The 25,270-nt window shown below is 40.4% G+C and overlaps 1 pseudogene; it reads left to right on the top strand.

Moving 5' to 3' along the window:
• Positions 1 to 2,046: 2,046 nt before the first annotated feature.
• LOC123047844 (disease resistance protein Pik-2-like) lies at positions 2,047 to 4,924 on the top strand (annotated as a pseudogene).
• The last annotated feature ends 20,346 nt before the right edge of the window (positions 4,925 to 25,270 follow it).

Genomic DNA, 25,270 nt, shown 5'->3' with positions numbered 1-25,270 from the left:
TTCAAACCCCACATGCGATCTCAGCGTTTATAACTAGGTACATGAGAGACCTTGATGTGCTTAGGAAACCCAAGAGGCAAGTGCAGGCGCCGTCGGCAAGGAATACGGTGGCGCGCCCCAGGGCGCCACCGGCAGGCTATGTCAAGATTCATGTAGACGCGGGCACACGGATGCAGAGAGGAGGCTCAGCCGTGGCCATATGCAGAGATAACCAGGGGGCATTCTTGGGAAGTTCTGCTCTCGTTATAGCTGGAGTTTGGGACGCTCCAACGTTGGAAGCAATTGCGTGCCGTGAAGCAGTGGCACTTGCTGAAGATCTCAATCAACATAACTACATCGTGGCATCCGACTGTAAGCAAGTGGTTGAAGAGCTAGTCAAAGGCGGTCAAGGTTTTTATGGTGCTGTTATTAGAGAGATTAGACATAGAGTATCTCCTACTAGTAAGTTCACTTTTGAAAAACGTGAGGCTAATGTTGAAGCCCACAAGTTAGCTAAACACGCCTTATCTTTAGTTCCAGGGCATCATGTGTGGCTTGGCCAACCACACGATCAATCTTGTATCCCACTCTCTGTGGACTTCGAGTAATAAAAGGCTATTACCCCTAAAAAAAACCAGCATACGAAGTTGGACCGGTTTTTCTTCTTTTTTCTGTGCTTCTTTTTTATTGTTTTTTCTTTGGTTTTTCCATTTGCTATTATTTCCTTTTGTTTGTTTCATTTTTAAAAAATTTGGACATTTTTTAAAATCTCAGAACATTTTTTGAATTCATGATCATTTTTTTAAATTTGTGAACATTTATTGAAATTCTTGTTTTTTTGAATTTGTGAACACTTTCGAAAGTTGAGAACAATTTTAGTTGGTTTTTGAAAAATACCAGACTCTAAAACGGTTGGGCGAGCCTCCTGTTCCCGAATTAACGAATGGGCATGTGAAACCAGTGCTCTGGTGCATGATTGCTCAATATCCTGTGCTTTACGCGCGGGAAAAGAGGCCTCACCGGACTAGCCCATATCCATCAATTCCTTGATGAGGTAGCCTATGACGCACAGATCTGGCGTGTCCATCGACTACATGAACAGGCGATTTACAGGGGGTTTACGGGCTGGGCGCCCAGCCCACCAGTTAAAATCAGGGGGGGTGTTAATTAGGAGGAGCAGGTTATTTAGCCCAATTAAAACTGGACAAGTCAGCTGATCTGTAAACTTCCGTTGGTCTAGTCCGTGCGTCTAGCATTTTTGGCTGCCACGCAAGCACGAATAGGTCACAACCTCTTCTGTGCGCTAACGCCCGCACACCATTCTCTCCTCCCAGTGGCGGAGCATAACAAGCAACTAACAGGAGGGCAGTTTCAAACTTAAAGCAAAATATGCATGAAGACATGCAGCCCACAGTCTTACACTCTCACAACACAAACTGAAGCAAAATATGCATCTTAATTAACATACGTGGAATTCTGGATAAGTACTAGTATCCAGTGCTCCACAACCACAGTTGAATACACTAGAGACTAGACTGACCAAAAGACGATTAAATATGACCAATAGCTATAGATACACTTTTCAGGCTTCTTAGCTTTCAAATCAACGGTTAAGTCATCATAACTTTATTTTTGCTGCAATTTCTCATTCTACTTGTAGCGGCAAGCTATCAGCAAGAAATCCATCTTCTATTCTGTTCCGCAGCCTTGACTTGATAATTTTCAAACTAGAAAAAGCACCATCATCTGAACATCACCAATCAATTAGAGGTTAGATGCTTTTCTTTCTTAACAGTTTCTAATATATGATGGATTGATAGGTATGGTTATTACATCCTCGCTTTTGGACCAAATTTATTACTCCCACTTGCATGAGATGAGATTATAGGCAACTAGGTAGGAGTATCAAGTAACAAGCCAGTACACAACTCCCACTTGCATGTCCTAGCATGGAATCCCTGTCCCTGCTCGATTTTTATTACCAGCCTACTCATAAGAATGTGGGTCATTTTTTTAGGTACCTGATCGTTCTGGACGATGTTTGGCGAGCAGCTGCATGGGATCAGCTAAAGGTAGCTTTTCCTCATGATAACAATAATAATAATGAGGGCAGCATAATAATTACTACACGCAGTAAAGAGGTAGCAAAAAATTGCTGCACCTTTTCTGATGACATCTATGAAATGAAGCCCTTACCCGAAGAGGATTCACAGCAGCTATTCTTCAAGACGGTATTCATGTCAGAGGAATGTCCACCTGACCTGCTGAACATGCCCAAGGCCATATTGCCAAGGTGCAAGGGTCTGCCTCTAGCTATAGTGAGCATAGGACGAATGCTAGCTCGAAGGCAAAACAAGACATCAGCAGAATGGAAAACAGTATGTGATAGGCTGGGTTCTGAACTGGAGACAAACCCCACTTTGGAGGGAATGAAACGGATACTTTCTCTCAGCTACAATGATCTGCCGTACCATCTGAAAGCATGTTTATTATACCTGTGTGCTTTCCCTGAGGATTTTGAGATCAGAAGAGGCTCTCTTATTAGACGGTGGGCAGCCGAAGGCTTAATCATTGGAATGTATGGCCGCAGTTTGGAATAGATTGCTCAGATTTATTTGGACGAGTTTGTTAGTAGAAACATCGTCAGCCCTGAACAGATTGGCTGGAGTGGCAAGATTAAGAGTTGTAAAGTCCACGACATAATGCTAGAAGTTATCATTGCCAAATCTGTCAAGGAAAATTTCATTTCTTTCCTAGGGAGCAATCAATGCAACACAACATCAGGCCATGACAAGGTACGGCGCCTCTCCATCCATTCTGGTGGCACCATGGAGAGGAGAACTTTTTCCAGTAAGAACATAGTCCATACCCGTTCACTGACAATTCTGAACAGCACTGAGAAACCTGTACTCATCAAATTTTCTCATTTGAGACTTTTGAGGGTTTTAGATCTTGAAGGATGTGGATGGTTAAGGAATAAAGATCTCAAGGACATTTGCAAACTGTCTCTGCTGAGATACCTCAGCCTTAGAAACACAGCCATATCCCAACTACCAAATGCAGTAGGGAAACTTAAAGAATTGGTGACACTGGATGTGAGGGAAACTTCTGTCCTCGAATTTCCCAAAGGCATTACTCGGCTCCAGAATCTGAATCATCTACTTGTAGGCCGTTATGCATATTACACAAGGACACAAAGTGTGAAGCATTTTTGGTGGAATGATGGAGCGAAGGTACCACTTGGATTAGGGAATATGGGTGCCCTCCAGAGAATCTCTCATGTAGACATCTCTACAGAAAAAAGCTCGAATGCAATGGGTGAGCTGGGAAAATTGCATCAGTTAACCAGACTTTGTGTAGTCAACAGGAAGGAAGCAAAGCTTTGGAAACCCTTTGCTAAGTCTTTGGATGAGTTTAGCAACTCTCTTCGCTATCTAATGGTTGTGGACGATTCAGAGCAAGTCGAGGAGCTGAAATTTTTAGCATACCTGAAGAATCCCCCTCTGTCTCTGCAGAGCCTGCATTTGGTGGGACGGCTAACTAGGCTGCCTGGCTGGGTTTCTTCGCTCAGTAACTTGGCCAGTCTGTCGCTTCGACAGACTTACCAATTGGCCAAGGATTCTTTTGAGGTTCTAGCGAAGCTCCCCAGTCTTGTTTCTCTCAAGTTATACGATAAGGGATATACGGGGAGGGCCTTATTTGAAGAGGGCTGGTTTCCCCAGCTGAAGCAATTGGCCGTGGATAATCTGGAACAGCTTGAGGAGCTCAGCTTCCGTGGGGGTGCACCTAATCTTGAGAGGCTGACATTGTATTTCCCGAGGGTGCCTCGTGGAGGCGTTAATGGAATTGGAAAAAAAAAGCTGCCAAAGCTAAGAGAAGTTGAGTTCTTCAGCGTCGTTATAGAGTCTATATTTGACCAGGTGTGTGAGGTGGCCAAAGAATATCCAAATCATTTGAAAGTCACGAGGGAGGATCGACCTACTACTACGGAAGCTGCACGAGCACCTGCCCGGCAAGTGGACAACACCGGCCCAGGTTTGTATTTGCTTATTTCTTCTTCCGGCCTTCTTCTGAACCCAAACATTTTAGTCATTCTGTGCCAATCATGCAGGGGCAGGGAGCAGTGAGCAGGAGTCAACCGATCAGGTGGATATGCCTGCACTACGATGCAAAGATGATGAGGCAACGCCAGCTTGGCGCGTGCAGCCTTCAACGTGTCCTCACACTTATACATTGTAATGTGTATAACTGCATGATTTGTACTTCCTGAACTTAGCTTGAACGATCGATTGTTGCGCCAGGTTTTTTGTCCCATAGGTTGTGTTATTACAAGCCGTACAACTAGTGGGTTTTCCTGGCGTGCATCGAACTTGAATGCCTATTTTGTTTTTCTTTATACATACATTGTTTTTGTTGTCTTGGTAATGAAAATTGGGCATTGCCTAGTTAAACAAAAAAGTCTCCTCCAGTCCACTTATATGCAGGATTTTGGTGAATGAATCTAGCTTGTGGTGTGAAGCTAAAGACCTAGTTATGCGCTGGAGCTGTTGCGGAAACAAGCAGTAAGATAATTTGTCCTAGAGGGGGGATCCCCACTGCTTTCAACAAAATTGTCAAAACACGGAAGAACGGGGCCGTGTTTAGCACCGCCAATTGTGCAATTTCACCTTGATTTGGCAGGAAGTTTCTTCAGGAGTACATACAAATAAGTAGTTGAACTGTAGGACACTGCCAGAAGCCAATAGATGTGTTTTCAGGTACAAGACTATAATGGTCGATAGGCCGATACCAGTTAGCATGAAGATCTGTCGGCGCGCTTAAGCCGTAAGGAGCGGCAAACTGTAGTATTCCCTCCTTAAAGAAATATAAGAGCGTTTAGATCACTAAATCTTAGTGATCTAAACGCTCTTATATTTCTTTACAGAGTGAGTACATATATCCCTGAGACACACTGAAAAAAAACAGAATAGGATTGGTTATCTGAAATTTACTTTGAAGCCAGTCTGCAGTCCGCATTGCTGTATGTGCATCACAACCATTAGTCTGACTGAGTTCTTATCTACTCCCTCCGTTCTTAAATATAAGTCTTTTTAGAGATTCCACTATGGACTACGTACGGAGCAAAATGAGTGAATCCACGCTCTAAAATATGTCTATATACATCCGTATGTGGTTTGTAGTGGAATCTCTAAAAAGACTTACATTTAGGAACGGAGGGAGTATTATTGTTGTTCCAGACTTGAGATCCAGCCAGCTTGCATTTGATTGTGGAAGTCTTATTTACCTGCAGAGCGACCGAGCCAACTACAGTTCTTATTCACCTGGCATCGCAGCAGGTAATCTTATTTACCTACAGACTGTTCAACTATCGCTGTCTCCATTATCAGCTTAACATCTCACTCCTATAAGAAACAATCATCAGTGCTGAACTGGGTGATTAGTTGATCTCTGCTGATTGGTTCAGCACCTGCAGGCAACCCAAGAGAGTGTTATTTTAAGTCACTAACCACCCATAAAACGCAACAGATATGGAAGGACGACACCGCCATCCATGAAAAATAAGTGAGCACCTCCTGTGAAGAAACAATTTCGAGGCCAGCCACCTTAATAAGAGAACAAATGACCAATCCTTCAGTGCAGCATCATATTATATACTACTCGTGCAGTGCTACCGGTAGGTGTTGCTTTCTCTGTTAAAAATGTAACCAACTCATCAACCATAAAATAGACACAACTTGCCTCACTGCTCAGCCTTACTTGGTTGTCCTCTGTCCATCTGCACCAGCTAGTCTTGTTCCCTTTTCTTGGTGTGCTATCTCCGGCGACTCCGTTCTTCATCGCGGCTGAACAAGAAGTGGTTGTTGATTTCTGTCAAGGTTTGGCCTTTTCTCTTCTCTCCCTTGGGTTAAGCTTTTGATTGGAAGTGCGTGCTTTTTTGCTCTGAGCGAGTTCTTGATCTATTGTTGTTCCACAGTTCAGATCGAGCCAGCTTGCATTTTGTTGCCGAAATCTTGGGTGCGTTGTTGGCCGGGGGATCACGATCTGTGGTGCGCCGCTCTCCTGTCCCGCAGATTGACCGAGCCAACTACAGTTCTTATTATTTATCTCGCATCGTAGCAGGTAAATCTTTTGAGCTATTTGGTTGTCTCAGAGTCCAATAGCATGGTTCACTGATAGTAAGAACTCTAATTTTCACCTCTCTTAGCGATGGGCTAGTCGGCTGTGGGCATCCAGGAGCTGGTGGCCTTCGAGTGGGTGTGCCAGAACCAATTCACCTGCTCGTCCTTGGTAAAAGAGTTGACTTTTGAAAGATGTAAACGACGAATACATGGAACAGGTCCAGACCGCTCAAATCAAAGCTGATGATTCATTAATTTTGATGAAAGCTAATATTCAGAATTCAATGTGCTTGAGATCAATTCTGGATTTATATTGTGCTGCGTCCGGGCAACTTGTTAGTGTTGACAAATCAAGTATCTTTTTTAGCCCCAGCACCGAGGTAAATATGAAGGCTCGGATTTGCTCTTGTCTGAATATCATGACCGAGGCCTTAAATGACAAGTATCTGGGACTGCCTGCTACTCTTGGACTTGATAAAAATGACAGTTTTCAATATCTAATAGATCTGTTAATTATGAAGCTTACGGGGTGGAAGGAGAAGTGTCTCTCTTCAGGAGGAAAGAAGTTCTTATTAAGTCTGTTGCTCAAGCAATACCAACTTATGCGATGTCGGTCTTTCAAATTCCTAAGAAAATTTGTAAAGGAATCACAAATGTGATATCTCGTTTTTGGTGGGGTGATGACACAACTCATAAGAGGATGCACTGGTTTGCATGGTGGAAGATGTGTATTCCCAAGAAAGAAGGGGGTATGGGCTTCAGAGATATTCACTGCTTTAATCTTGTACTTCTGGCAAAACAGGCATGGCGCCTTATTGACAACCCGGACTCTTTGTGTGCGTTGATCCTTAAGGCGAAATATTTTCCTGATGGAGATCTCTTGAATGCAACTTTAAAAAAGAAGGCTTCATATACATGGCAGAGTATTATGGCTGGAGTTGATACGCTCAGACGTGGGTATATTTGGAGAGTTGGTGATGGTGAGAAAATTAGCATATGGGATGATCCCTGGATACCTCATAGCCTAACAAGAAAGGTGATTTCACCAAGGGGCAACAATCTTCTTTCTAGAGTTTCTGACCTCATTGATCCGGTGACAGGGAGTTGGGATGAGCAGCTGGTTAACCAAACGTTCTGGCAAGTGGATGTTCGAAGGATTTTGGCCATTCCACTAGCATTACATGAGATGACAGATTTCCTGGCATGGAACATGACAAAGTCAGGGACTTTCATGGTGCGATCTGCATACCATACAGAATGGGAATTTCAATTTGGGCACAAGCTGGAATCAACGGCTGGAGCTTCAAACCCATCTTATACATGGGACTCGGTATGGACACTAGTAGAAAAGGGGTCAAACGTGAAGCACATTAGTGCCGGTTTGAATTTGAGCCGGCACTAATGGTACCATTAGTGTCGGTTCGAATGACTATGCATTAATGCCGGTTCGTGTTGAACCTTTAGTACTGGTTCGTGCCACGAACCGGTACTAAAGGGGTGATGGCAGGCTGGCGTCAGGCTGGGGCCCCACGATCATCTTTAGTACCGGTTCGTGGCACAAACCGGTACTAAAGGGCTAACCTTTAGTACCGGTTTGTGCCACGAACCGGTAGTAAAGGGGTCTGACCTATAGTACCGGTTTGTGACACAAACCGGCACTGTAGGGCAATTTTCAAACTCTACCCCCCCCCCCCCCCCCGTGTGTTGCCATTTCAGTTCTGAAAAGATCAAAAGAAAATGATAAAAACTTCAAAAAATAAAATCCTTCGAGAGGTAGTTATATTACTACATCTACTAGTTAGGAAAATTTGAAAACTTAAATTTGGACATGTTTTGCAAAAAGTGTAGGGAAAATGTAAAACGGCTATAACTTTTGCATACGATGTCTGAAAAAACGTATAATATATCAAAAAATTCAGCACAAAAATCCGGATCCGAAGGAGACTGCCTACAGCCTGTTTGCAATTTTTTAGAATCCTCAAATTCCAAAAGGAAAAAAAGATATGGTCAAATTTAAGTTTTTTTAAATTTTTTTTGTTAAATCTGGTCAAACTACTTATTGAAGAAGTATTAATGTTACTACATAATTATTCAAGAATATTAGTGTTACTAAATGATTATTTCAATTTTTTGAATTTTGGTCAAATCTGGTCAAACTGTGGTCAAACTATGGTCAAACTGTGGTCAAACTATGGTCAAACTTATTCAAGAAATATTAGTGTTACTAAATAATTACTGTTTTTTAGAATAATAATTTCAAACTCAAACAGTGAAATGTGTGACTTCATGCTCAAGCTAAACTCCTGAGGGTTAATAGGATTGGCATCTTACTATTGTCAGGAAAACAACAAGTGCAGACTTGAAAACGAAGAAGAATAGAACCCGAAAGTTAAGCGTGCTCGGGCTGGAGTAGTGAGAGGGATGGGTGACCGGTCGGGAAGTTAGATGATTTGGAATGAGTGATCCACACTTGAGCAGTTAAGAGAGGTGATTAGAGACTAAATCACCAAATAATTCATTAAAAAAATTTAAAAAAATTCCAAAATTTTCAAAAAAAAATCAAAAAAAACCTTTAGTGCCGGTTGGTAACACCAACCGGTACTAAAGGTCCCCCATACCAGGGCGCAAGCTCACGCCACGTGGTGGCACTTTAGCGCCGGTTCGTGCCGAACCGGTACTAAAGGGGGGGGGCTTTAGTGCCCACCAATTAGTGTTGGTTATGGAACCGGCACTAAAGGCCCTTACGAACCGGTTTTAAAGCTCCGTTTTCTACTAGTGGGAACTTAGTCTGCCCAGCAAAGATAAAAATATTTATGTGGCGCGCGCTCCAGAGTGCTATTCCCTGTCGATCTATCCTGCCTAATAAGCACTTGAAAATAAATCCGAGTTGCCCAGCCTGTAACCAGGGGCCTGATGATATAAGACATATGTTGTTCGAATGCAAATTGGCAATGGACGTGTGGAAGATGCTCGGTCTTGAGCTTGTTATCAAACAGGCACTGAAAGTTGACGAGGCAGGTGAGCTTGTGTTGGCACATCTTCTGTGCCTTCCAGAACAGCAAATCCAAGTGTTGGGCTTGCCGAAGTTCAGAGAAACGATGGCAATGCCGGCTTGGTATTTGTGGTATGAAAGGCGAAAATTGACACATGACGAAGAAACTCAAAGTGCATATCAAATCAATATGTCAGTGAGAGGCTTAGTAGCAAATTATACCATCTCTTACAGCCCAAAGGCTCACGCCCGTTCAGAAGCTTGGTTGAAACCAAAGTATGGTTACGTGAAATTAAATGTTGACGCGGGATTTGATAGTGACACACTCGCAACAACATTTGGAGCAGTTATCAGAGACCATAGGGGGAAATTTATAGCGGCTGCTAATGAAAAGATGGACCTTTGCTTCGACTCGTTCACAGCAGAAGCAATTGCAGTGAGGTTTGGTTTGAATCTTGCTAATACCGTCGGATGTAGTAAGATTGAAGTGAATTCGGATAGCGTGGAGGTGGTGAATGCGTTGAGCCAAGGCTACTCTTCTTCAGTCGCTTCATCCATTATAGACGACTGTTATTTCATGTCATTAGGTTTTTCCCATGTCATTTATGATCATTGTAATAGGGAACATAATCGAATAGCTCATGAACTAGCAAGGTTAGCTAGGTTTTCTTCTCCGAGTGTTTGGATGGATAACGCCCCTAATGAGGTTATCCCTTTACTTGTAAACGATGCTACTTTACTTATGAATGAATAAAGGAGAAGAAGTTTATCATAAAAAAGGAGCGTTGATGATGGATGCGAGGAGGTTTGACAATTAATTTACGGTAGTTAAAACCATTCAATCCTGCTCACTAATTGGGCAAATTCAAAACAAAAAATCGGCCCTGATGTGCCTTGGTTTTGGCAATACTGTGGGCAGGCACAATAAATCCTGACAACATAATTCTTAAGTTTGTACGCTTCAATTTTTTCACAGACACTAATCATCTCAGGCTGGCCACAGTGGTGGTATCTTAGTCGGTATCATGCACTCGGGAATAGTAAACATGCTGATGTGGCGGAGAATTAAAAAAAAGAGGGGGTTAGAGTAATCTACATGTTAAATGCTATGCTATTTTGTGTCATTCATTACAATAAATATGATCATCTATGATACTACTCTATAATACTATGCATTATAAAGGTAGTATCATATGGGAGGTGGATTAGAGCACTCGGCGACGCGCACCTACGAAATCTCTGCCGACCGACTGCTGTCTCGTGATTCGAGCCAAAAAGGTGGAAACAATTACATTGCGTTAATACGGCACCGGCCGCGTATGACGAAATAGTGTATACATGTTCTGAGACATTTATGATATTTCCACGTGGCATCCATGGTACAGAACATTTATGCGGTGGTAATTAAATGAACGACCTCCACCTACCTAGCGAGACTTGTCATAGCTTGGAACAACACCATTGCCAGATCTGGAGAACTGCCCCCGATAGGCTGCTCGTAATATTTCTATTCCAATTAAGATTTCCTTAGAAGAAGAGAATTCTTGATAGTTAAAAATCTAGCGAATCTGCACAACCGGCCAACTCTGTAGAATGAATTTTAATAGAATTTAAAAAATGTGATCGGGACGGATTGTACTAAACATTATATATTGTAGTCATACCGTTGAATTTGATTTGCATTTAGACGCCTAGAATTGTTTCTTCGCCAGACATTTTTTACTAGTACAATACGTAGTGATATAATGTTAGGAAAACAAAACAGGTATTTATCACTTGTTCGAAAAAATAAATTAGTTGTGAATTTAGACTATATATTTATGAATAACCCAATGAAAAAAATAAGATTTTCTTGCTGCATAAGACATATACATTAGAATAACAATTTTTTGATATGCAGGTACCTCCTAGTGAGTGAGTGCATAACAAGCTGAAAATGTCATAACAGTTAATATGGGCCGTAGTCCTTTATACCACGACCAAAAAACTGCTTTAGACTGGTTGGCGGGTCCCGGCCCACGTCAAGGGAGCGAGTCAGTTGCCCGCAATTAATACGCCCACTGGAAGATTCAAAATTCAAAAACTACGGCAGAACATGCCACCTTCTGTTGGTCTCCGTTCTATATATACATCCATTGCCCGTGCTTGAGGCAGATAACCAAAACGCACAAGCGTCATACAGTTAGATCATTGTATTACAAGTGTAGGTCGATCAACTTCCTCTGCAAAGCAAGAATGGCTAAGAGGATGAGGTCGGTTGAAGTGATCCATGAAGAGGTTAGTGAAGTTAGATTTTGTTGGTATCGACAGGTAGCATTGTAATTTTTTCCTTGCACTTACGAATTAACTTGTCCGGCGCAGCCGAAAGAGGACATCTTCCTGATGTCAACAGTGATAGCTAAGCTTGATGCCGGAGAAAATATTGATGAGGACGTCTCGGGAGAGGTGTGAGAAGGTTCTTTCTGTTATTTATATTCATTACATATCTAGGATGTATTATCTAATAAAAACTATATGCAAACATCTTAGGAATCAGTGTGTTTTGATGGGATAAAAAAGTTTATTCATTACACGATCGAACATACTTCAGTGAAAGCACAGGTACAGAATTCCAATCCGTTTGTTTAATGATTTTATTATTTTGATGCTCATTTTCTTTAAATGAGGTTGTACTAAAAACAATGTAAACGTTTTTTAGGAACCATTGTGTTTTGAGATCGAAGAAGGATACGACGAGACCGATCCATATGTGTCAACTTTGTTTGATGAAATTTGGTACGTGGAAGACGATCATGACTGCTGTTCGAGGGTTTCTTCTAAATACCAAGCTGAGAAGGATTACTTTAGTGATGATGGAGATGAGGTTGACAGCTTGGCGTGCAAAAGGAGAAAAATTGTCTAGGCAGGACGTACTCACTATCGTTTGAGCTAGTTTTATGTAAAAGCACGTGCCCATGGTATGATGGATCTATTTATGAGAATAAAAACTTGCATTTCAATTCTTAGGTGTGTTTAGATTAATTATTACATCTATGATGTAGTTTGATAAATGTTACTATTTCACTGATTTGAGTGATCGTTAATTATTTTTTTAAACCCTTCATAACATGCAATAATATTGTAATGAGCATTATGGAAAGGAATCTTGTAAATTAAAAAGATTTCTTAAAAGATCCTATCGTTCGGACAAAACTAAATTCTCCTTGTACGATGGTAACGGGGCGTTTCAAAAATTTAAAGGGGAGACTTGGGGTCGTCGCATATGGATAGAGAATGCAATGGATATAAATGTTGTGCATTGAAATAGCAAGCGTGTAGGCAGTAGCCTGTTCTGTCACTCGAAAAGTCTTCTGCCGTACCAAAAAACAGCCGGCCGAACTAAATGCTGAATATTTTTTAATATTTTGAAAGAGTTTTTTGACAAATATAAAACGTAAAAATTAAAAAGCCTAAATTCAATGTGACTGGGGACAGGTGGTCAGCATTCAATTCAGCTTTCATTGCACTGGCACAGTCGGAGGAAAACAGTAATATATGTATGCAAACAAACCACTAGGAATGGAATGTGTCACGAAGTTTCTGACGCCTCTTATTGCAGCAACCTACTAGTAAAGCATCTGTGTTTCCCCGTGCGTTGTTCTTTTGTCGGCAGAGGTTGGTTCTCACATGGTTGAGAAATTCAGATCCAGAGCAAATCTCTCGAAGGAAGCGGCAACAAGGTTAGTTCTTCTAAATATGAACTTGTATGAACCTCTCATGCTTTTCTAGTTGCTGTTTGAGATGTTTTCGTCTGAATTTGTTCCTCTAGATATTTGACATTTTAAATTTGCAAAAACAGATAAAGGGCAATATCTTGCAGTATGTCGAACGTATCGGGCGGTGGCTGGGGCCTAGGGGACGTCTCCTTGATGGGTGTTCGTGGCCGAAGTCTAGTTCTAAGTAGTTTCTCACCAAAGGATATCACTCTTAGTATCGAGGGGTGGTGTGAGAACAAGAAAGCTCTAATAAGGTCCATAGGTCTAGGTGGTATTCTTACCATGCATGATATGCAGACCTTCAATCGAGACTTCACTTAGTGGATGTATCAAAGATTAGATACTAATGAACGTTGTCTTAGAGTTGGAACGAAAGTAATTGTGACTACAAACGAGATCCAGGTATCAAGGGTGCTAGGAACTAGATATGGTGGATCTGTCACGATTAGCAGAGAGGATGGGAGCCCTAGTCTTCAACTAGTACAATACACAAGGAGTTTGTTGTGTATAGAGAAGGATGGTTTGGAAAATACGAAAGAGGTAACTGTGGCTGAGTTGATCGAGGTGCTATGTAGACGGTGCAGCATTCCTATGTTGACTGCAGAAGAGATGATGACAAAGGTTGCCTTTGTTATGCTGTGCACCGCTGTTTTTTTCTGCCCCAGGGAGAGCCGGACATCGATCCCTCTAGATGCATACAAAATGGTGAATGATCCTTATGTTCTGCACAAACTTAACTGGGGGGAGTACATAGTTGCTGAAATATTTGACGGTGCGAAGAAGGTTCATCATTCTGTTAGAACTGGCAAGATGGTAAGATGAACGGAAAGCTTGGTCGGTATGATGTTGATATAACGGCTAGCTTGGTCGGTATGAACGGAAAGTTTGATTTGAGGACTTGCAGGATGGTAAGATGTTAGAAAAAAATCCCATGGAATTTGTTATTTTCTTATTACTTCACATATTAAGATCTGAAAACCGCAGGTTATGGCTCCGCACTTCACTGTAGAAGGGTACTACATTCTGTATGTACTAAATATGGCCAGCAGGGTGTGCCATGTGTTTGATCCTTCACACGCATGGCAATTAGAGACAACTTTGGAGAAAAGGCATTTCCAAGCTTATATGGTATTGTTGAAGGGAATGTCCTCATTGATAAATTCTGTATACCCTGGATTTCATCTGGATGTATCAAAATGGACAATTAAATGTCATGGTGGGTCGACTGAAGACCGTGTGAAGAGGTAAGCAGGAGAAATATTATGTTTGTCATTATTGTTTGTCCTTACATGGTGAAGTGCATTACCAAAACTTCGAATGTGGTGGCAGGGGTGATAGTGCATTCGTTGTTCTGCAAATCATGTTGAGTTTTAATGGTGAACATAAAAAAGGAATTTTCCAATCCGTGAGTGAACAAATTACTTATAATATTATTTGGGAGTTTGGTAATGTTTTGTTGTGTTTGGAATCGATTGTTGATGCTTATTGTTTGCACTGCAGAACTGTGTGGCGCTATTCAAGCTTCATGTGCTGCAATGATTAGGGAGAATGGAGGGCAAAAGATCATGGTTCCCAAGTACAATCATGCCATGAAAAAATGTTCATGTGTTAACAACTTTATTGGGTAGAACGGTACATTCCAATGGTATTGTTAATCCCCGCGTAGTACGTATTTTATAAGACAATGTCGAACGATCTGTATGTTTTTAAGTGGATGACTGTTATCAAGTACTTGCTATGTATTCGGTTCTATTTAGGTTGTCAAGTACTATGGATATGATGTTGAAGGAATCATCATCAGTGGGTAGAATGCTTATTTGTTTTGCTGCATATAGCTTTGCTACATATAGAATATTTGTGTTTCAATTTTTTTAGGGAAATAGGAATTGTTAGGTTGGAAATATTTGTTATGAATATACAGGGAAAACTTGAGTAGAAAACTAGTTAAATAAATCAACAGTGCAGGATTGAATAGATAATTATAGATTTTTCCGTTGTATATTAGATTGTTATGATTGAAAAAATAATGTATAATATGTTGTATACAGTTACATAATAAGAATGGAAAATAAAGAATGGACATCTGTATAAATTGTTTAACAATGTTTTAAAGCCTATGATGGAACTTGTAATTATACAGAGTTATGTGCTTGGTTAACTATTCCATGTATATATTTTTTTGAAATAAAAGAATGGTTTTTTTTACATGCATGTAGTTTTATAAAGGAAAATAAAATCATAGTGTTGTATCATTTTTAGTAATTGTGCAAGGAAACCTCAAATCGTTTGTAGTCGGTTTTCTAAAGGCAAAAAAGCACGGTAGATACGACGAAACAACGACATCGATTAGCAAAGAAATAAGGTATTATAATTATTGTTACTGGCAATTGTGTATTCAAATTAGGTTCTTGTGTTTTATTTGTTCGCCTTGTATCGGGTTATTATGAATTTAAAGGAAAAGGAAATCATAGTGTTGTATCCTTTTTAGTAATTGTTGAAGGAAACCATTCAAAGAAGGATAAAATGTGAAATCAATATTCTATAATGTGGATGAAATTTATCGTAATAATCGTTGTTGTATCCATAAGTGTAAATTGGTAGGGCAGTATGAAAATAATGTCGTAAATTGTTGTGCCACATACCTATATTTATAAGATTGTACGTGCAATAAATTGAGTAAGTTGGAAAAATCCGAAATCGGTATTATATGTATTAAATGAATTAAACTATTTAGCTGGTCGATTTAAAATTATGTGATTAAGTGGTTACGGAATGGAAGTACGTTTAATGATTATTAACAAGACAACACGGGAAGTGTTGCAAATATGTGAGAAGTGGAAAGCACGTAGGTTATGAATAATTAGGAATTAGTAATGAAAGTTAAATTAGGACTAAATTGTGGTTGACTGAAATTTTCTTGCATGTAAATAATTCTAATATGATAATTCTGAAAACGGTGCAAATGATATATGTTGTTCATGAAGATAAAAATTAACGATGAATAGCATCATAAGGACGAAGATAAAATTTAACAATGCGTGAGAATAGCATCATAAAGACGAAGATAACTATATTATCATTTCAAAATGGGAAACTAGTTTGTAGGTTGTGGATAAGATATTGGAATAAGTGGAGTTTGTGGATAAGATATTGCATATAGGTGAGAAAACAATATGAAGACATAAAATAAAAAATCTGAATACTACATTGTGAATTTGTTGAATGCGTAATTTATTGAAATGATATATGTAGTCTTAATGTGTTGAATGCCGAAATCGCAAGGATATGCGAAATAGAAACGAAATGATAAAGTAATAGCTGAACAGAACAAATAGAGCAGAAGAAATTATAGTTTGTCTATCGGAGAATGGCTTGTAGATCGACATGGGGGTTGTCCGGTTTTGTCATGGAGTTTGGCAAGGTGTCCGAACGCAATTGATTTATTCAATCCTGACATTAAGCTTATATTGAAGTAAAAATGTAAGGATTTTCCGATCATGTGTGTAATTTATAGATGATAATTAAAAAAAGGCAAAAAAAAACATAGGATCTATAGCTACATAATGACGAAGGGAACTTAGTGGATAAAATCATGAGGACAGCTCATCCAATTGCCTTGATTCGGAGGTGAAACTGGCAGGAAATGTAATGAAAATTGAAAATGGCAAAATCAGTTATAGGACCGCAGGAAGAATATTTTGGAAAGAGTACATTTTGCTAAAGGATATTGGACATAGGAGATAATTCTATATGAAGTAATAGAGTGAAACATCTTTAAACATTAAGAGGGACGTTAGGGATGACGATTTCCGAAAGGATATGTGAAATAAAACGTTAGTTTTGAAATTTTGAAAATATTACATTCAAAAGTCGTAGCTTATTGAATTGAAGTTGTAAAAACAAGAAAATGAACATAACACACGGGGGAATAGAAATTTAAATTAGTCTAGCCGACGATCGCTTGAATCTCGACAGGCGGATCTCCGGTATTGTCAGGTAGTTTGGCAATGTCTCCAACGAAATTGATTTTCTGCATCCTGACATTCACCTGATATTTATGTGGAACATAATTAGTGTTGGGTATTGCTAACGGCATAAAAATGTAACATGTTAATTAAAAAAGGGAAACTAAATAAAAAAGAACTTGTTTATTTATAACATCGCAAGTATACGTGGTTGTGAAAAATAGTTAAAAGGGTGGGAAAAAGGTGAATATTATAGGGGCGGCAAATAGATTTGTAAAATGCTGTAGAACAAGGTATAATAAAGAAAATTTTAATTTTGTATTTAGATCATGAAATGTATATATTGTATTACCTTGTTTAGCATTTCAGAAACACCAACACCGTTGAATGAGCGGGCCATTTGAATCATAGCCATGCCAGATTCATCCCTGTGTTAAAAAAAGGAACAATTCAAAAAAATCAATGTAGTTCACCAACACCTGGTGAAAACATCTGAAGCAAGTATATCATATACTTTCTTCCAATTCAAGCAGTCGACGTGCCATGTATTGAAGAATTTGAATAAACATGAGTAAAGGCCAACATGCAGTTTGTCGGCGATGCAATCATGGGTGATCTTTAAAGAACTATATTGGGATGAGTCGGCACAAGGATTTAGGATGTGAATAAGTTTCCGTTGCATGTCCCATGCGTAAGCACACCATCCAGTCTGTAGCGTTGCGGTCATGATGAACTGTGAAGAACGGATAGGAACTGTTATTTGGTATCTTACTAAAAAAGCACAAATTGTAATGAAAATATAAGATTACCAGTTTACAATTCGATAGATGACTGGACCCACGTTGAGATAGGATTTGGTTCTGGATGGAGCGTATTTCCCATGGATTCTCACCAGATAGAATACATGTCTGCATAAAAGGTAAGCAATAAAATACCATAAATATTTAGGTAAATGGAATGGTTATATGAACTCACCGATAAATCAGGTTCGAAGAATATACGCCAGAAATCATCTGAAGGGTATAAGAAAATGCTATCATTTATAACAAGAGTCCTGGCGATTAAAGAGCATACTTCATGGTCTAGTGGTGTATCACCAACTAACTGATCTCTAACGGAAGATCCACTGATTGAAATGAATCTTGGATAATCATGTCTGACCCAAGCCCTAGAATTGTACTTGTGTTAGTTAAAGTTGTATAGTAAGACGTGAATAAAGTTTTAAATTTGTGTAAAGAGTCGCATACCTCGTAGCAACATCTTCAGATAGTCTGTTCATGAAGTCTTCAAGAGATGCAAGGGGGTCAATACTAAGTTTTGGCTGATTAGCATGTGATGTCCAGTGGTCAGTAGCATACTTTATATGACGTGCTACTGATTTTGTAGGCAACTGATGAGATATTTGGGCAAACATTACAGCTCCATCAGGTATGATGTGGTCATCATTTAGCATCAAAACACCACAAGCAATTGTGTCGGCCCATGTCTTTGCTAGCTGTAGTGTAGATGGCTTGTTTGTATGTGTAACAAATGACGTATGTGCGGCGGAAGTAGCTGTTGATTGAAGGACGATTTATGTGCATGTGAAATTTAAACTTTAATTGGTTAAAAAATAAAATGCAATATATTATCTTAAGTTAAGCAATGATAGAACATCAAACCTTGAAGGGAGTTCATTCTAGGTCGTTTCTTGGTTTGCGTGGGTTGTACGCAATGTTTTGTAGTTCGGTTGAACAAAGGAACCTTGCTTGTGGAGGAGGAGGTTTCACCTAATCAATTTAGAAATGATATGTTAGGGATGCACGGTTTGGCCAAATCGTGGAATTCTGAATCATGTACGCAAAGAATGTAGTAATAACCTTCTGAATCGGACATGTCCAATTTACGACCACTTATAGGTAAGAATGTAGGTGTTGTGCTAATAGGAGGTGAATTCTGCATTATACACGGCAGAGACCTGATACTGCAACATATACAACTAGAAGAAAGAATTGTCATTAGTTTGTCAAGAAATGTCGTGTTCTCCTGTAAAATTGAACTGCGCAGTGATGTTGCTTCTCGTGTTACGATGGCATTGTTGCATCATAGAAGTATACCAATATCTGATGACACCTGGAGTATGAAATTAGTTATTAAATTTTAGTATTGCATTTATTAAAAACATGAACGCTATTGTTAAAGATGTAGCACTAACCAAATGAGGATAGTTTTACTTCATGTAGTTAGCAAAATCGTGGACGGTGATATGTCCCACGGTGGGGGTCGACAGAGATTACGGTGTCTTCAGAGATATTGAAGGAGAGGGAGGTATGATAGGACGTAAACATGATGATTGATTACGTTGAGGCATTGTCCGGGGATGATTTTCAGCGGCAACGTCAAATGTACTCCTTGTGTATATCGTGTGGTGATCGTATCTGCAGACATGTACATAAACAAATGTTTAAATGCATGGAAAATGTAAAATGCCATCGTATACAGGGGAAGCGGATTTGGAGCACTAGGGTGCTCCACCACCCAAATTGTAAAAAAAAGAGGACAAAAAAATCATTTATAAATTTATGAACCAAAGCCCGAACTCTCAATCCCTGAAATCAGCACACTAAAAACTCTAATCCAGGTGTATTTTAAACATTGAGGGGACTTCGCTAGTATTTGCTGGATTGGCCCGGCCCAGTAGCACAGTAACGAAACTCCAAACTCTCAATCCCTGAAATCAGCACGGGCACTAATTTGTTTTTCATAGTTTATTTCATTTACATTTTTTCCTTTTTCACACATGTATTATATTTTCAAACCAAATATATATTTGTAATGCACAAATTAAATATGTGATAAACTTTTGATATTTTCAAATACATTATGGAGATTTTTAAATTAAATGTTTTTAAAACTTGTTTGAATAGATGGTAATATATTTTGGAATACATGTGTTACATTTTCTTAATGACAATAAACATTTTATAAAACTACACAAACAGTTTTTTTCATGGTTCACCATGTTTAAGCTTGCATACACTTTTTGAAACACATGTCACGTATATTGTCTTAAGGTTATGACACATTTTTGTACAACACGCAAACATTTTTTGACATTGTACAAAAAGTGTTCGAACTTTAAAATGTTGTTTTGGTTTGTGAAGAAAAATTATGTTTGAAAGAGTGTTTGCACTTTAAAAATATGTTCATGTATAAGAAAATGTGTATATTTCAAAAGGTGTTCTCTTTTTGAAAGTTGTTGGTTTTATAAAATTATTTAAAATGTTCAAAAACGCACTCTTTTAATTATGGTACAAATGTATGGACATGTAATTAGTTACGAAGTGGTTTAAAATGTTTAGTAATTAGCATGGCGCGAGATTGTAGATTAATTAGTATTTGTAGTTGGTAATGTTTGGAAATAGCGTGTGCATTATGTTTTAGCTTGATTTAAGAGTGCACTGTGAGGATAGATAATAAAACAGTTGTTTGCATAATAGAAAAGTTGAGTTTCATTTTTAAAACCATTCACTAATTATTCATTGTAAAGGTAGAATTTCGCCGAATTTGGTATATATATATATGTAACTGCGTTTTATAATATAATCATATTTTTATTAGTACATAGGTAGAGTTGCTGTTTGTCTGAACTTTTTTGTAAGATGTTAAGTAATGATGAGGAAGTTTAGTTGAATAGTCTTATGTGATATTTCATTGGAAATAGTACATTTTGGTGTTGTGGGAAATTTTGTATATATAAATGTGATGCACATCACGTAAAAAAATCAGAAAGTTTGAATACAAATCCATGAGTACGATTGCGACTGGATGTAAATTATGTATTATAAATGGGAAAAGCAAAAACATAATATAAAACAGTTTTTTAAGTTAATTGAAATGAATAAGAATTTATACGTAGTAATATGAAACATGTGGATGCATGGATAAATTTGTCAGTCAATTGTATAGTTGAGATGATATTATTATAAAATATAAATATAGTGCAATAATTTTAGTACCAGAGCACAAGAGTAGTCCCATGCCAACTTGTCTGTACTTGTGGTAGCCAAGATCATGCGTCGTAATTTGGTATCGTCGAAAGAGGCAACTCTTGGATATGTGTCGTGAGGGATGTTGTTTATTCCTAGATTAAGGTTGTCCAAGACAAAAATCTGCATAATGTGAATAATACTTCAAAATGGAGTGCATGTAATTGATAAGATACGGAAAGTAAAAATTGTAAATGTAGATTTAGGGATGATACCTAGAGGAAGACGTGACATCCTTGAAGATGAGTCTTGACCTTGTTATTGTGCATGTCTGCTTGAACTATTTGTGATGCGGAAATCAGATCGGACAGTACGTAGTTGCACCAATCAAAGTCAGGTATCCTGTCAGTGTTGGCTATGGCTCCCCAGTAGTCAATTATTGACGTGTCGTGCTTGTTAGACGGAGCCAGAAGGTGACCGATTACAAAAATAACGAAAGCCATCTTGCAACAATCTTTTTCTAAATTACTAGAACCATGCTTGGACAAAGGACGAGTGAGGTTGGATTCAGCAGATTTAAGAACCTGATTTCCTTTCTCTGGCATTCCTAGAACAGAATGTAGGAACTGGATAGTTGTTTCGAAGCATTGTCCATCAGGACCAAGAATGCTTTTGGGCCCACACGGCACACCAAAAACTTTATGAACATCTCCAGGCCAGAAACGCAGGCTTTTATGATCGTTTAGGATTACAGACATGGAGGGGCCATCAAGACGGCTCATGCACCACTTGCTAAAACGTAGGTTAAGACGAGCATGTGCTGGGAGCTTAAGTATCCCTCCCCAACCAATTTCATTAACAAGAAATCTTTTGTACTCGTCGAAAGACGAAACAAGAGAGACAACTTTTGTTACCGAAGTGCGTGATGTTGGGGCTACACCTCCTAGGTGCGAATCTGAGCTGTCATCTAGTTGGTCAGCTGCATCTAGCACCTCTTCGAGCAAGCGTGACGAACTAGGACGTGAATATGACATCCTGGAAAATGAACATATTGTGAAAGTTAAAACCTTCCGGCTTTTGGTTGCCCACTGTCATGACTAAACATAGGCGCTTGCTTGAGACATACCTTGATTGAATGATGAAGATATCAGATGTTGGGTTAGAACCAGCTCATAGAGTGCATCGAGTAGCGTATGATATGGGTGGACCGAAATGTGTGTGCTTGCAATGGAATGGACTGGTGCAGCGGGGTGGTTTTTATAATGGGAGCACGCAAGCGTGTGGGAGCACCGGGTCGGCTGTATTGATGGTTACACAGTGGCAATTAAGGCTGTTGGAGCAGGCTTTTGGGCAGGGAACCGTTGACTAGGGGACGAAATGAACAGTAGGGGTAGGAGTTGATTTATTGCGAAGAGGTACGGTGTGACGTGGACCAACGTTTGGACATAAATTATAAACATTTAGGACGGATAAGTTAAGTGAAATAATAACTGAGAAGGTAGATAATGAAAAAACTAAAACATACATCTGGTTACGAAATCTGAGGGGAGTACAAGTTGTGATACATGATTACATTGGATGACAAGTGGTTAGGGACGATACATAAAAACATATTGATTCATTCATAAGCGGCTACAGCTTGAATTGCAGAGACAAGTCGGGAGAGATAACGGCGCATTCAAGCCACCTTGCAGCATACGAAGAAAAGAGCAAGCAGATTGACTAGGAGGAGGGCGATGATGATGCGGTGGAATTTCCTGTCTTCGCGGGATGCAACAGTGAACAGCCTGGGCCACTTGGCACATATGACGTTGATGTAGTTCTCCTCCCATTTCCAAAAGTTGCATTTACGAGTCTTCAAACAATCAAGTGAACAGGAAGATGGGTTCATGGAACAGAACGGAATTGAGCGCAACAAAACGGTACTGAAATAAATGACAAATAAAATGACATACCCACTCGTGCTCGCACTTGTAAAAGTTCTTGCCTGGATTGTTTGTCATGCGAGAGAGCCACCACTGAACCATGCCATTGTTGCAGAAAGGGCAAACCATGAGTGGAAGTGGTGGCTGCTCCTCAAGAGAAACAAGGGGGGCGCTGGAGCTTGACATGGGAGTGCTTGAGCTTGACATGCCAATGAGAACCATTTACAAGAGAGGAGGAAAGTGAGAGAGCTAGATGGTGGATATGCAATATGCCGGAATGTGCAAGCTGCAAGAAGTTTATAACTGAGAAGAGGAGGAAGATGACCGTTGTACTGAGGATTGAGCCGTTGCGAGGAAATGAGGAGCGTGTGCATTAAGTTCAGCTGGGTGGTTGGATGTTGGCGGATGAGAGGGGGTGAAGGACAGGAGGAGATGCATTTTTCTGGACTACGGGAGAAAACGCGTTGTACTGTTCGGGTGATATACCCACACTGTGCACAGGAATACTAAAGTTGGAAAGCAGTGAATACGACGGTGCTATTATAGTGAGTGTGAATTCCAATGCTAGTGGATGGGATAGATTACAGTGAGGGGGGTCGCCGAGAGCTCCTACGCAATTTCGGTATCATATGTCAGTGTCATGTACATGATATTAGCATATGATACTCATCACTATGAGTAGTTTATCTTCCGTGAATGGCTGCACTCTCTACATCGGTCACTAATGGGCCAGCCCAGTAGGCGTATGGTGTATACCCTTCGGTGGACAGTCGACGTATTTAAAAAAAAATAAACCGCTAAAAAAAAGATCATCCTATCCTTTCTTATGAAGAGGTATGGTTAAATCTTCTCCATTGATGTGTTTAGAGGATGTACCGAAGCGGAAGTTATACGCATACTACTTGTGTCAACAATCAGGCTAACCAAAACCTAGGAAGTCAACTAAAGCGGTGGTGTTCAGTTTGTAGAAGTAGTGAAGTACACCCAACAGAAAATGGTAGCAGCTATTCTCAAAAAAAAAAAGAGAGAGAGAGAGAATGGTAGCAGCTAAACATGAAGCCCATCTCACGTCTGAAAAGCTCGAAGAAGCCACAATCCCTGATCACCAAATTCTGAACGTTGATGCAGCTTTTTCGGATGAACTTTTTTCAGGTGGTTGTGGAGCTATTGTTAGAGATCATATATAGATGGTGATTTCGTAGGTGCAGCGATGGCAAGACTCGGCAGAGGCTGAAGCTCTCCGAGCAGGCTTGCTCGGTTGCTCCTAGCCCGCAAATTGGGATGCAATAGCCCCTACCTAGCTTTTTTTAGATAAAAAGGATGACCCCCGGCCTCTGCATATGGGCGATGCATACGGTCATTTTATTAATTATTCTCACAAGACCTTATAAAATAATACAATAGTAAGACTAAAGCCGCCATCTAAGCAACAAACTGTCACTACACCTATCCAGTTGATGAAGGGCGCAGATAGCCTGGGTCTAATACCAAACAGACATCGCAGCCAAACCTAACATCTAAGACCTGAGGTCCCATCCAGGACGCCTACCGGGCATGGGTCTCACCGGTCCGGCGTGCTCTCATAGGCCGCCGCCGCCAACTGCCACCGCTTCATCTTCAGAAATGTACTGATGCATCAACCTTGCTCGGTCCAGCTATCGTCGACACCACCATGGCGCACAACGACACCTCCTCCCTGCGCGCAAACAGCTGAGCACGTCGCGGTCGCCACTGATACGCCTCAGCACCATGCTGCCAAGTACCACCAGCCGACACAGCTTGAAGTCTTTGAAAGATCTGTCGTGCGTAGCACCTGCCGACCAGGCATGACAAAGCGTAGCACCTGTCGGTCAGGCATGACTTGACATCTTCACCGAAGCTCCGTGCAAGACGAAGCCGCTCCACCTCCCGCCTCTGACTTCCAGCTATGCTCCACAAACGATGCTCCCAAGAGAGAAACGACACCACAGTGCCGCCATCATCCGATCTGGAACACCAGGTCCTAGGGTTTCCCCCGGAGCAGCACGAGTGGGTCGACAGTAGTTACACGACGATGCCTTCATCAAGGTAACGGTGTAGAACACCACCATCGCCTGCCGTCGGCTCGGTTTTCACCGGCAACCATGTCTCCCCAACTCGCAACCGGGACTAGATGATGGATCTTGAGATCGAATTACCAAGCCTCTGGCCGGCCACCTCCGACGAAGAAGATGACCACCACCACTAGCTGTCGTGGTTCTAACTCTGACAGTGATGTAGGGGGGTATGTATGGAGAGGCTAGATCTCAGCTATTGGGAAGTTGTAAACACACCAAGATGTACGAGTTCAGGCCCTTCGCGGAGGAAGTAACAGCCCTACGTCTCGGTGCCCGGAGGCGGTCGACTGGATTACTGGCGTGTGAATAACAGGGGTGCGAACCCTTCATACCGAGGAGGGGGGTGGCTTATATAGAGTTCGCCGGCCCCCTCCTGCCCTCAGTAATGCAGGGTTTAAGGTACATTTAAGGTTGGGCGTTACCGGTAACGCCCTTAATAAAGTGTGATAATGACCATAAAGACTACTTAAT

Source organism: Triticum aestivum, chromosome 1A (assembly GCF_018294505.1).
Source record: "Triticum aestivum cultivar Chinese Spring chromosome 1A, IWGSC CS RefSeq v2.1, whole genome shotgun sequence".
Taxonomy (NCBI): domain Eukaryota; kingdom Viridiplantae; phylum Streptophyta; class Magnoliopsida; order Poales; family Poaceae; genus Triticum; species Triticum aestivum.
Note: the sequence above shows the minus strand (reverse complement) of the source record. Positions and strands in the feature narration are given on the sequence as shown.